General features: G+C 33.5%; 1 pseudogene; it reads right to left on the bottom strand.

The window, feature by feature from the left end:
• Positions 1-10,534: 10,534 nt before the first annotated feature.
• LOC116422612 lies at positions 10,535-11,531 on the bottom strand (annotated as a pseudogene).
• Positions 11,532-14,225: the final 2,694 nt, after the last annotated feature.

Below are 14,225 nucleotides of genomic sequence, written 5' to 3' on the forward strand. Positions count from 1 at the left end.
TTCCAATCAGCAATGTCTTCCAAAAGACTGAACTTTAAAAATCAGAACTTTAGTAAAAGCATCAGGTATAAGAGGACCTCTTTATTTCCCAAATTATTGGTTATTAATAATAATTTATCTGATTCCTTATTTAATTCTAATTGGAAAGTGCAGTATCTTCTGTAAATCACTAACTAATAGGACAAACATCTTATCAAAGACTTCTAAATATGGGATTTAATGAAGAAAAACAATGAAAGGGGAAAATGGAAAGATGTACAAGTGTTTTGACAAAACAGAGGGAGCAAACCCTTTGGTAACATTTTGATAAAATCAATATGGGAAATACCTTTTAATAAGTGAATGTTATAGACAAGAGGCATGTAGGGAAAAATACATTGATAAAATAAAAGTCTCATTCCTTTGGGTCTGTGGATATGTTTGCTGCAGCTTTTTGGCTTGGACATGGTATCAGAGCAGTTCTTCTATGGTTCAGGTCACTTATAGAAATCTTATTCTCAGCTACAAAAATTCTAATCGGTCTTAACACAGAGACAGTCATGCTTCATATAAATTATGTCATTAAATCTAAACCTTTATGAAAATGTATGACTGGTAGGAAGGGTGCAGGTCTACTTTCATAGTACAATTCAGGAAAAAACAGAGATGCAGTTCTTTTGTGCAATTATCCTTTTCCTCTAAAACATACAGGTTCTTACTAAATATAACAGAAAAATTCTTTAGGCTGCAGGCCTGAATGTAGCTCAAAGAATTCTGTTCCTGAACATGAATAGACTGATATCAGTAGAAAAAGATCTTGACAGATGGCATTCCAAGTGATGAATATTGGAGCATGTCCATACAATTGTATATGCAGATTAAAGTACTTTGGTTTGGCCAGTTCATCTTCCACTCCCAGCTGCAGTTCCACTTCCCATAGGGCCATAGCTTTGCTCCCTACTATTATCCTCTGTTTCCTAGCTCCCAGGTCATGAAATTATTCTCAAACAAAGAACTTCAAATGAATAGTAGTCCCACAAGCTCAAATGAATAGAAATCCTGAAGATCTTCCTGCCTTCCCTTCCTCAATTCCTGTGAGAACATGAGGAAGCATATGAGCTATATCATATATTCTAGCATAGACACAAACCATAAGAACAGATTATCTAGAATCTGCAGGTTAAAATGTTTATAAAGTGACTCTGCTTAGGGAAGGGGAGAGTGGAGGTTCTGGAGGGAGGAGGAAACTTCCTGTGATCATGCCCTTGTATATAGCAGTTAGAAAAAGCTGGTGGTTCACAGGGAAGGGTAGTTATACAAGTACACATTTCTACAACTTTTTAAGGGATGTAAAAGTACTTGTATCACACTGACCTTTGAAACAAGCATCACAACAATTTTTGCCATTGTTCAGTGGTTTTCAGTCACGTTTGTTTCTTCACAACCCTTTTGGGATTTTCTTGAAAAAGCTGCTTTATTGGTTTCCTTCTCTATAATCTCTTTGCTCATATTTTACTTAAGATTTTTGCATCAATATTCATTACAGAGATTGATCTATAATTTTCTTTCTTTGTTTTCATTCTGCCTGGTTTAGGTATCAGTACCATGTCTGTGTTATAAAAGGAATTTGGTAGGGGTCCTTGTTTCCTATTTTTTCAAATAGTTTATATAGTATTGAAACTAATTGTTTTTAAATGTTTGGTAGAAGTCACATGTAAATCCATCTGGTCCTGGGGATTTTTTCTTAGGGAGTTGGTTAATAGCTTGTTGTATGGGCTGAGGCTTGAGTGGATATACTGAGGTCCCAAGCATATGAGGTTAAATAGTAATTGGATTATACTCTATTAATATACATGCTTGGAGAAAGAATGGCCCCACCCACTCTCTGTGCAAGTTCTGATGTGTTGTATAGAAATGACAATTTTGGTGGGTGGAAGCACAGAGACAGGAAGAGAGGCTGGGAGAGATTGTTGTCTGGGTTCTGTTCTGGTAGCTGCTGGTCTCCTGGCTTCTGGTCTAGCTTAGCTTCCTGACTCAGCTGCTCATTACTATTGCCTATTCCTTCTACCTCTGACCATTCTTCATCTCTGCTAAGAATAGAGATTGACGATTTTCCCCTACTCTGAATTCCTGACTCTGGCTGATTTTAAAATACGGTCATCACAGCTTGTTCTATTTCTTTTCTAAAATGGGACTATTTAAGTAATTTATTTCCTCTTCTGTTAATCTGGGCAATTTATATTTTTGTAGGTACCTCCACTTTACTTAGGTTATCAAATTTATTGGCATAAAGTTGGGCAAAGTCACTCCTAATTATTGCTCTAATTTCCTCTTCATTGGTGGAACGTTCCTTTTCATTTTTGAGACTAACAATTTGATTTTCTTCTTTCCTTTTTTAATCAAATTAACTGAAGGTTTATATATTTTATTGTTTTTTCATAAAAGCAACTCTTAGTTTTATTTTTTAATTCAATAAGTTTTACTTTCAATTTTATTAATCTCTCCTTTTATTTTTAGAATTTCAAGTTTGGTATTTGATTGGGAGGTTTTAATTTGTTCTTTTTCTAGCTTTTTAATTGCAAATCTAATTCATTGATTTTCTCTTCTCTATTTTATGGAAGTAAGCCTCTAGAGATATAAAATTCCTCTTATTACTGCATGGCTGCATCCCACAAATTTTGGTATGGTATCTCATTGTTATGTTCTCAATGTGTGTATGATTTGCTATTTCATCCATTCATTCTTTAGGATGAGATTATTTTGTTTCCAATTACTCTTTAATCTATTTTCCTCTGGCCTTTTATTGAAGGCAATTTTATTTCATAGTGATCTGAAAAATGCATTTACTATTTCTGCCTTTCTGCATTTGATTTTGAGGTCTTTATGTCCTAATATATGGTCAATTTTTGTATAAGTTCCATGAACTTCCAAGAAGAAAGTGTGCTTTCTGTCTCTATTCAATTTTCTCCAAAGGTCTATTGTACCTAATTTTTCTAGTATTCTATTTACCTCTTTCACTTCTTTCTTATTTATTTTGTGATTTGACTTATCTAGCTCTGAGAGAACAAAATTGAAATCTCCCACTATTATAGTTTTGTTGTCTATTTCTTCTTGCAGCTCTCAATTTCTTTTTAGGAGTTTCCATGCTATACTACTTGGTGCATATATGTTTAGTATTGATATTGCTTTATTATCTATGGTATACTTTCCCAATATATAGTTTCATTCCTTATCTCTTTTAATTAGATCAAGTTTTGCTTTTGCTTGATCTGAGATCAGGATAGCTCTCCTGCTTTTTTTTGTTGTTGTTTTTTACTTCACCTGAAGCATAATAGATTTTTGCTCTAAACTTTTCACCTTTACTCTGTATATATTGCTCTGCTTTAAATGTGTTTCTTGTAAACAACATATTATAGGATTCTGGCTTTTAATCCAGTCTGCTATCCACTTCCACTTTATGGGACAGTTCACTCTATTCACATTCACAGTTAAAACTACTAATTCTTTATTTCCTGCCATGTTATTAACCCCAAATTTTACTTTTCTTTTCCCCTTTATCTTCTTCCAAGCATTTTACTTTATGAGCACCACTTGCTTCAACCTGCCCTCTCCTTTAGAATTCTCCCTTTCTTGTACTTTTCACCTACTATTTCTGTTTCCCTTCTGCGTAGCTTACCACTTTCCTTTTACCTTTCCACTCCACTTTTCTATGAGAGAAGTTTCTTTGTGAGAACCAAGTATGTCTAATATTTTCTCTTTGAGCCAAATGTGATGACAGTAAGATTCACACAATGCTCATCCCCCTCATTTCTTTCCCTCAAATATAATAGATTTTCTTTTCCTCTTAATGTGATGTAATTTCCCCTCACTTTACCTCCACTTTTCCTTTTTCTGGTACAATCACTTTTCCATCTACAATTTCTTTTTATATGATAACAGTAAAATCAAATTATACATGCACTCTCAATATATACCCATAACATAAATACAGTTCTCAAGAGTTCTTTTCTTTTTATCTTTTTATGCTTCTCTTGAGTTCTATATTTGGAGGTCAAATTTTTTTCTTTAGCTATTGTTCTTTTCATTAGAAGTGAATGGAGATCCACCTGTTTCATTGAATGTCCCTCTTCTTTCCTGGAGAAAGCGCCTCATTTAGTGAGGTAGTTTATTCTTGACTGCATTCCAAGTTCCTTTGCCTTTCAGAATGTCAGATTCCAGGCCCTTCAATCCTTTAAGGTGGAAGCTGTTAGATCCTGAGGAATTCTTATTGTGTCTCCTTGGTATTTGAATTGCTTTTTTTCTTGCTGATTGTATTTTTTTCCTTTGTCTCATAGTTCTGAAATTTAGCCACAATATTCCTTGCAGTTTTAATTTTGTGGTCTCTTTTAGGAGATGTTCGGTGAATTCTTTCAATGGCACGTTTACCTTCTGGTTATAGAACATCAAGGCAGTTTTATTAATGATTTCCTTAAGTATAATGTCTGGGCTCTTTTTTAATCATGATTTTCAGGAAGTCAATAATCCTAAGATTGTCTCTCCTAGATCTTTTTTTCAGGTCAGTAATTTTCCCAAGAAGGCATTTTACATTTTTTCCTATTTTTTCATCTTTTTAGTTTTGCTTGACTGATTCTTGATATCTCATTGAGTCATTCATTTCCAATTTTGCAGTTCTGATTTTTAGTGAATTATGTTCTTCATTTACTTTTTTACTTCTTGTTGTATTTGTCCAATTGAATTTTTAAATGAGTTGCTTTGTTCTATTTCAGAAATTCTGTTTTTTAAGTAGTTAATTTCCTTTTCCATTTCATAAATTCTGTTTTTCAGAGTTGTTTTCTTTTTCCATTTTGTGAACTCTATTTTTAAAGAAATTATATGCTTCCATTTCATTACTATTTTGTAGTGAATTTTCTTCAGATAATTTCTGTGTTTTCTTTTCCAAACCCTCTTATAAAGTTCTCATTTCCTTTCCCCATTTTTCTTCCAGCTCTCTTTTAAGGTCTTTTTATAATCTCTTCTAGAATATCCTTGTGTGATAGGAACCAATTTATATCACCCTTTGAGGCTTCATCTGAAGACTATCTGCTTTTAGTCTCCTCAGGGTCTGAAATCTGTTCTTCTCTCAAACTATGGTCAGAGTTCTTTTTGCTTTTTTACTCATTTTTAAAAAGTTGAGATCTGCTTTTAGGGCAGGGGAGGTTTTCCAAGATTCCTTTACAAGCGGCAGTGGCTATCTGAGCATGTGCAGAGGAGCCAACATTGGAGATTCCTCCCAATAGATTCTCTTAGCACACAAAACCTGCACCACCCCAGGTCTGCACTGCTGGCACTGGTATCTGTGCTTGGCCTGCTTGGCCTTGGCCTGCCTCCCTCTGTGCTGGATTGAAACAGACCTTTTCTGGTGATCTTCAAAATTATCTTCTGCTGGTAATTTGTTACATTCCCAATGTTTATGGATTCTGCCAGTCCAGACCTAATTCAGAGGCTGGATTTGGTAATTAGTGTGAGAGTCAAGGAAGAAGATCAGAAAGAAACATGGGTCCTCTCTGCTGTGTTGTCTCTGCCAGGGATTTCCTTCTCCAGATTATTTTGCAGATGAAGAAACTGAGGCAAACAATGTTAAATCATTTGCTCTGGGTTACACATCTAGTATGTGGTAGAGGTCAAATTTGAATTCAGGAAGATGAGTCATTTTGGCACTTTTTCCCACTTTTCCCACTTCCCTTTTTGACTAGGTGAAAGAGGAGATTCTTTGCCTCAGTTGCTACCTAGATTAATTACTAAATGGGTTCATTTTCCATCATATTGAACATCTGTTGAAGACTTTAACTTTCATCTAGGGCCATCTCCAGCATTTTTAATCTATATCTTGCCACTACACCCAGATGGCTCTGGAGGGGAAAGAAAATGAAATATTTATGGACAGGACAAAAGCAACAGAGTCAGAAGAGGAGATTTCTAAATTGCTATTCCCAAAATCAGTGGACTCGTATACACTGAGGTACAGAACCAGGCCATGTACTTATATATAATTAATAACCATATCTCTGAAAGACAAAACATACTTTTAATTTAAATCTAAATTATTTTTATTTTTCTTTTCTCCCCTCAGGAGCATCTTCAACAAATGATGATTTGATTTATTGTTTTGTTGAGTGTCTAAAAAGCAATAAATCAAGCTCTAATGTGTAACATTTTTAAACTTTCAGATATTCACATAGAGAATTTAATAATTTGTTCTTCCTCCAGCTAGTCTGAGCTGGCTCTAGCACAGCTCAAGTAGACAAAGATAAATATGTGTGTAATAAATTATTTTTTTGATTTGTACAATATCCACAGAAGAAAAAATGTTTCTAAAACACACAAATTCTAATGGAATTTTCAACAATCTGTGGTACAGGACACATTCTAGACTAAAACAATAAAGGCCCCTAAGTCCTTGCCCTAAATTCCCAAATTCTGCCTTCTCACATATGTGTCCAAACAGGCTTTAAAATTGGTGACTTTTAATAAAAAGAAGCACAGATCCTTTCAACATAGTATTTAATGTTACAAGAGACAAAGAGTTTAAAAGAAATTCTCAGAGGAACCAACTACTTTTATAGGAAAAGGGAAACTGAGGAATTATCATTTTCCCTCAAGATCATGCATGTAATAAAGGGCAAACTAAGTCATCTTTTTAGTCAATAATATTTCTTAGTCATCCCCCATCCTAAATGTGTATAATTTTGTCAATAGCTATTATTAATGGCTCTTAAATTAGAATAATATTATTCAAAGATTGGGATAAATATTCAATAATAAATATTCAAAGATTAGGATAAAATATGAAAACTCTTTCCTTTTTTCCAATTCCTAGGCCTTCCTTTCTCTTAAAAGAGCTTAAGATGGAAATTTTTTGTTGTTGTTGTTGTCATGTCAATTTAAATTTCCATGAAGCTTGAAACTTTTTGTCCAAATCTTTTTACCAAAAGACTGCTTCTTTTTCATGCTTCACCCATCCCAATTCTTAAGAAGTCAAGTGCAATTTTTTTCTCTAATAAATGTTATTTTGATATAAATAACACACACATGCCTAATCTTTTAAAGATTCTCTTTGGATATTAACTTTGTCAAAAGACAAAATTACTATGCCTTCAAACTTCCCTTCACATAATTTAAAACCACATTAAACCATTTTAAACCACATGGGTTTTAATATGGATTAATAAATTTTTCATTCAAATCATTGATAAAAATGCTGAAGAACACATGATCAAAAAACATATGGATGTATAGATATAGATATACACATATACATAACATGAAAACATAACATAACATATGCATGCACATATAACACATATGCACATACATCCCCATACACACATATATACATACACTTCTACCTATCTATCATCTATCTATGTACTTCTTTGTTTATCTGCATATATCTCTTACGGTTTTTCTAAAATTTCTCCCTGAAATTGATATAATATATTAATAAATATAATTTGGGTTTATCCATTTTAAATTTACTGAATATTTAACTGTGTGATTCACTAGTTTTATCACAATCTTTTTCAGAAAGATTAAGATTTAAAAAAATGTTATGTATATATTATATAAATACATTCACATATATTTATATATGTATATATATATATATATTATATATTTAAAACTGTTGTGATCTTATGTTAGTTTTATATATTCCTGATTGTTTAAATGTGACTTTCAAGGGAAGTCATTTATCATTTCTAGTTCTTATCTACCTCTTAAAAATGAAACTTTGAATCCTGCCAAAAATAAAGAAGAAGCACATGATACTGGCTGTGAAAATTAATTATCTATCCTAATCAAATTCTCTTCTTATATATATATTTTTAAATCCCTTAGTTAACACAGAAAAATTCATTGTCCTGAGCTAATTCTTTGATTAAAATATAGAGAATCATCAGAATTCATGTACTGAGCTAATTCTTTGATAAATATGGTGGTCAACAAGAATATTGACAATGTATTAAAAGTTTCAAAATATGAAACAAATTTCTAGATTGAACTTAGTATATAATGGTGAAGGTAAAAGTTACAGGTGATTGAGAAATACCAATGGGTCTTAAGTTCATTTACTTTGGAGAGAAGTAAGTAAATCTGTTTATTTGTCTTATAAATTTGAAGTTCAATGTGTGTTTGGGTTATCAACTGGTAATAAGATATTGCAGTTAAGGAACAGGGTTGCTGAGTGAATAAAACACTAGGTTTGGAATAAGGAAGACCTGAGTTCAAATGTGACCTTAGACAATGGCAAGAAAAGCAAAGGCAATTCTCTATCCATTTGCATTTTCTATCTTAAACACTTGTATGTAATCAATGTGGGACTTTGTCTTGCTGGATTATGTAAATAATGGACTTTTTTGAAATTATCTCTTTTATTATTTCTAACAGCACAACATATTCTAATACATTCAAATACCATGCCTTCTTCCACCAGTCTTCAACTTAACTAGCTTGTAGGTTTTTTGCCACTACAAAAAATAGTTGCTATAAATATGTTTATACAGATGCACTCTCTCTTCTTGTCTAGTTAAGACTTTTCACATAAGTTACTCATGGAAGTTTTGATTTTGGACTCTTTCTACTCAGGCATAAAAATCTATCAAGTATAATGCTATAGGATTTATTCTATGTCGATTGGGGTGGCATATGAATTGGCACATGTTGAGTGTGAGCAGGGTGAGAAGTATATTTTCTTACTGGTTTGTATTTATATTTAAAAGTCTGAGAAAACAGAGAGGCTCAGAAACAGAACATCTCTTAAATAATAGATTATTCTTTTATTTCTATGTCTCCCATACATAGGGAATGTAGAGTAAGAGATTGTCAATAATTATCAGTCTATACCCTTTCTAACCTATATAATTTAAATACAAATCAAAGGAGTCCTTGACAAGTGAAATAATAGAGAACAGACTTTTGTAAATAATATTCAGCAGTAGAATATATTAAGCACTTCATAATTAAATGAAAGATGTAGGGAATATAAGATCTCACTGTGATTATTGTTTATTTGTTATGAAAAATTTAATAGTATCTACATTAAAAATGCAAGTTCTTTTTACAATATTATGCATACCATTTATAAATCAAAATCATGCATTGAAAGGTATAACAATACTCTCTTCAATGACTCTGCTCATAGATATCAGTGACACCATAAAAGGAAGAGACATGTCAAATAAAGTCAAGTCAAGAAGCACTACTGTGTTGGAGACACTGTGTTAATCACTGGGAAAATAAATGAATTCAAAATAAAACAAAAGGTTTAATAAGCAGTCTATGATCTCAAGGAGCTTACTAACTAAATGGGGAAGGAAACTTAGAATGTATTAATTACAAATAGGATGTTGAAGATAATCAACAGAAGGAACACTAAAATTAAGTGGGATAAGGAATTGCTTTTGTGGGCAGTAGGAGTTTAATGAGGATTTAAAGGAAGCAAGAAAGTAGAAAAGAGTAATAAGGAATTTGAAACATTGTCAATAATCAGTTAAAAATCATAGAGGAAGAAGATTGAATGATTTATGTAATGAAGAGCAAGGAGGTATACACTGGACTTAATCATTGTGGGATTTATTGGCAAGAAGACTGGAAATATAGGAAGGGTCCAGATACAAGTTGGGGAAGATTTTTTGTAAATGATCCAATCTTCCAGATGCTCCTTTTAGGAATGGTACAATGTTGATTCCATGAATCTCTAGAACATTTCAGAGGGTCTGAGAAGAGATGAATATTCACTGAAAAACTTGACCTATTCATCCACAGAATAAATACCAAGGGATAAAGAATGTCTTTTTCCCACAATAGAACAATGTTTGAATAAAAAACATAAAATGTATCTATCAGAAACTATATCTGTAATAGACCTTATAGATAGAAAATGAATCGGGCCCATATTGGAGATACAAGAGGAGCATAGGCTAGATTGCCTTTAGACAATTGATAAATTCCTTCAATGACTACAAACTTTTCATGAAAATAAAGACTCTTTTTAATACCAACATTCTTCCATATAGCAGGAAGACATGGAATCCAATAATTTGTGAAGAATAAAAAGAAAAAAAAAAGAATAAAAAATGTATATCATTCAGAGTACAATGGAAAGTCACATGATTGAGTGTGAACAGGCTGCAATCTAGATTCAGTGATTTCTAAAGAACAGGAGTAAAAATCATCATAATGTAGCTGCATGATAGAAAAAGAAGTTGAATTGTTCAGATGGAAGGGCGATGGATGACCAATGCAATGTCTCAGAGGGTTCCACTAGTAAGCTTGTGGTATCCAAAAATATAAGCAAAATCCCTTAAACAATGGGTGCAAATATATGAGAGGACATGTAGAAGAGTCACATTGAATAGGTTAATAGAGTTGAGTTCCATCCTGGACTTCTAGAAAGAATTTCTAATGCAAAGAGATCTCAAATCAATCTGAGATTACACCTTACACTATAACTTGAACTTAGTTGAGCTTTAATAAATATTTACTAAATGGGATGTTTATCCTTTCACTATCTCTATTATCATCTATTCCTACTTATATCCCATGAATGTTTCTCAGTCATTTGGTTTGGCCATAAGAGTTCTATTACTTGATCACGGATCTGTTTTGTTTTCACACCATAGATTAAGGGATTTACTGCAGGAGGTACCAGAAGATATATGCAAGCAAAATGATGTGAACAGATAGGGCACTTTCTTGCCAATACGATGACTGAGGAAGCTAAAAGGGCAGGTATGTAGGAGACCAAAATTGTAGAAACATGTGCAGCACATGTGCCCAGGGCTTTGGAGCGGGCATCCTTAGAGGACAACCTGAAGACTGCCTGGAGGATTTTGATGTAGGATATGGTTATAAGTGTTAGGTCTAGTATCATAACAGAAAGTGCAACACAAATGCCATATGCTCGGTTGATGAGGGTGTGGCACATGCCAATTTAACTATGGCCATGTGCTCACAATAGGCATGTTTAATGATGTACTTGGTGCAGAAGGGTAGTCTTAATATGAGAAGTGGACAAGGAAGGACCATGACAATGGCTCTGGCAGCCCCAGCCAATCCCATCCTAATGACCAAAGGGTTGGTTAGAATAGTGGTATAGTGTAGTGGGTGGCAGATTGCCACATATCGGTCAAAGGCCATGGAGACCAATAAGGCAGATGAGATGATGCAGAAAGTATGGATAAAGTACATCTGTGCCAGGCACTCATCAAATGCAATAAGGTGAGTATCCAGCCAAAAGATGTTGAGCATCTTGGGGCTGTGACTGAAGCGACAGCCACATCATTGAGACCCAGCATACAGAGAAAGTAAAACATGGGCTGATGAAGAGTAGGCTCCAGCTTGACAGTGAGTATGATAAGGGCATTCCCCAGTAGAGTCATAATATACAGGAGGAACACGGGAATACTCAGCCAGTAGTGAAAGGCCTCTAGGCCAGGAATCCCCACCAGGAAAAAAGCTGAGAAGCTGCGTTCTGTGGTGTTTTTTTTATCATGATGAGACTTCAGGGACAGCATGCTCAGGTTCTATGTATCTGGTACGATTTCAATACTATACATAAGGATGGAGAAAAACACAAACTGACACATAGGTGAACAAAATATTAGAGTCTATTGGGTTAGAATCAATGTCCTTGAAGCCTGTGAAAATAATGACTAGTTATTACACTTTTCAGAGCCCCATGATGAGAGAGACCCTCAGGACTTTTAATCCTAAATATGAAAGTGAAGATGAATCTGTAAAGATTAATCAACCTTGAAATAAAGGCAACAGAAAAGCTGTATTTCACAAATTCCTCCTTATGTGTAGTTTTTCAAAATACTCTTCTTCAGGGGATGATTGTTTCAGTTGCTACTTTAATTTTAATGAAACATACTATTGTAGAAAAAGCATTCTGGGTACATAGAATATTATGACACAATGCAAATTGACTGTATTCTTCCTCTATAGCTATGGGATCATAGCTAGAGGGATGGAAAGGTTCTCAGAGGTAGTAGTCCAATTTTTATTTTACAAATAATAACACTGAGGCTCTTTGAGATTGGATGTTCTACTCACAAAGGAAATAAAGATTATAACTAATATTTGAAACCAGGATCTCTGATTTCTTAGTTAAATTTTTACATTGTTGTAATGCACAAAGAATTGACAGGATGAATTATTTCCAATGTTTTTTTTCCAAGACATTGTATCATTGTCTTCTTTTCTTATTAAGCTGTTGTTTTCCTTAATGCATTTATTAGTTTTTTCTTTTCCAATAATTGCATATATTTATATCTGTGCATATTTGCACATATGTACCATGTGTGTATGCATACATTTATACATATAGGTGCACATATGACTTCATGAAAACATATAGTTTATATATGATATTGTTCCCCTTCCCTCTCAGTGAACTGAAAGCTACTTGAGAATAATAACTATTTTTTTTTGTATCCCAGCACTTATCATCAAAGATTCCATGTAAAAACAAGGTTAAAAATAGACTTGGGATTCTATTGAGACAGAAAGGTTCCAAATAAGGAAACTCCTCCCATCAATTCAGATGGCACTTTCTCTGCAGATTCTAGTCTCTGAGCTATGTCTGGAACACCAATACATTAGGTGAGTTGCCCAGACTCTAACTGTTAGCATGTGGCACAAGAGAGAACTGAGCCAGGTCTTGCTAGCTTTGTGACCAAGTCCCTAAATATTATACTATGCTCTGCTTTTCACATAGGTGCTTAACAAAGGCTCATTGAGTTGGACTGGACTTTTAGAACATGGGAAATATTTGGCCAGAGGAAAGATCAATCATATTTCAACAATCTTTAATGTTTTAACCTATATAGAGGAATGGAGAACTAATGCATATACACAATGAAATCATGTTATGGCAGAGAATGCATTGCAGAGAGAGTGTTAGAAAACCATAGGGAACTGTAATTGATGTCAAGGAAACTCTTATAGAAAGATGAAAATGGTAGCTTAATACAATAAATAGCAGCATAAAAAAGCAGACAAAAGAACCTTAAATACCCAACTGTTTAGAATTAATGAATAAAAAGTATTCGTGCCATCAGAGCTTATAACTAGTGTCTTGGGCAAATTCACTTATGTAGGTGAGGAGGGTTGGAAAATAGTACTCCCAAGGAAAGGCTGAATTTTGGTGCATTGGGGTAAGAGGTTGCAGTAGCCCTAAGAACAGCCTGATAGCTGTCCATTTTGAGGCTGAGCTGGGAAAGACAGTGAAAAAAGGAACTATAGAGATCCATTCCACTATGGCCTCAGTTATGATAGGATGTCATAAATTATCCCTTGAAATTCAAGTCTTCGCATCCAAAGTATGCCTCAGTAATGGTAACCTGGGGATCTTTGTCAAATAGTTGTTTTCTGCACTTTTGAAATAACTTTTTGATCCTTATGCAGAGGATGAATACTTCATTGGCTCCTCAGGTGCATTTCTATCCTTATTAGCCCCACCATCATAAATAGATCACAGAGTCTGAAAATGTAGCTTATAATGAGGAAAAGAGTCTCTATAAAGAATATAAATATGCTAATTATTCATTATTTCCTAAGGCAGAGAAATTTTCAAAGATTTGATTCCAAATTAGTTAAAACTTAAAATGCAATTACGAGAAGAGGATAAGCTTATTTTTATGAAAAATTCACATATGTGATCACAGGAAAGAGTGCTGATTTTAACAGAAAACATTGATATGTCATGTCACACATGTAACAGAACAGGTCATTCAAATTTTCTGATTTGGTGTCCTCATTTATAAAATGAGATTGAATTTAATGACATCCAAGGTCCCATTTTTCTTTAAATTAATGATCCCAAGGTGTTGATGACATTAAAGACATTTTTCTGACTTCTCCTGCCAAATATTCATGCTTTCATTCCTAAGTACTTTGTAAATTACACTTTTTAAATGTATCCATATTTATATCTATTATATATGCTTATATTTGTATATGTACTTTTTAGCTCCTCCATTAAATTGTAAGTTTCTTGAGAGATAAAATGGTTTATTCTTTTTTCCTTCTTTATATTTGTATCCCTAATACTTGGATAATGCTTGGAAAATAATAGTTGCTTAATGAATATTTGCTTGCTTGATGGTTATGTTATTATTATTATCATTAAGAGATATTTATAAAAAAACATCTTAGAGTTTACAAAGCATTTAATTGGTAATCATTTAAGATCTTTTATTCTAATT

The sequence above is a fragment of the Sarcophilus harrisii genome, chromosome 3, assembly GCF_902635505.1.
Source record: "Sarcophilus harrisii chromosome 3, mSarHar1.11, whole genome shotgun sequence".
NCBI classification, from domain to species: Eukaryota; Metazoa; Chordata; class Mammalia; order Dasyuromorphia; family Dasyuridae; genus Sarcophilus; species Sarcophilus harrisii.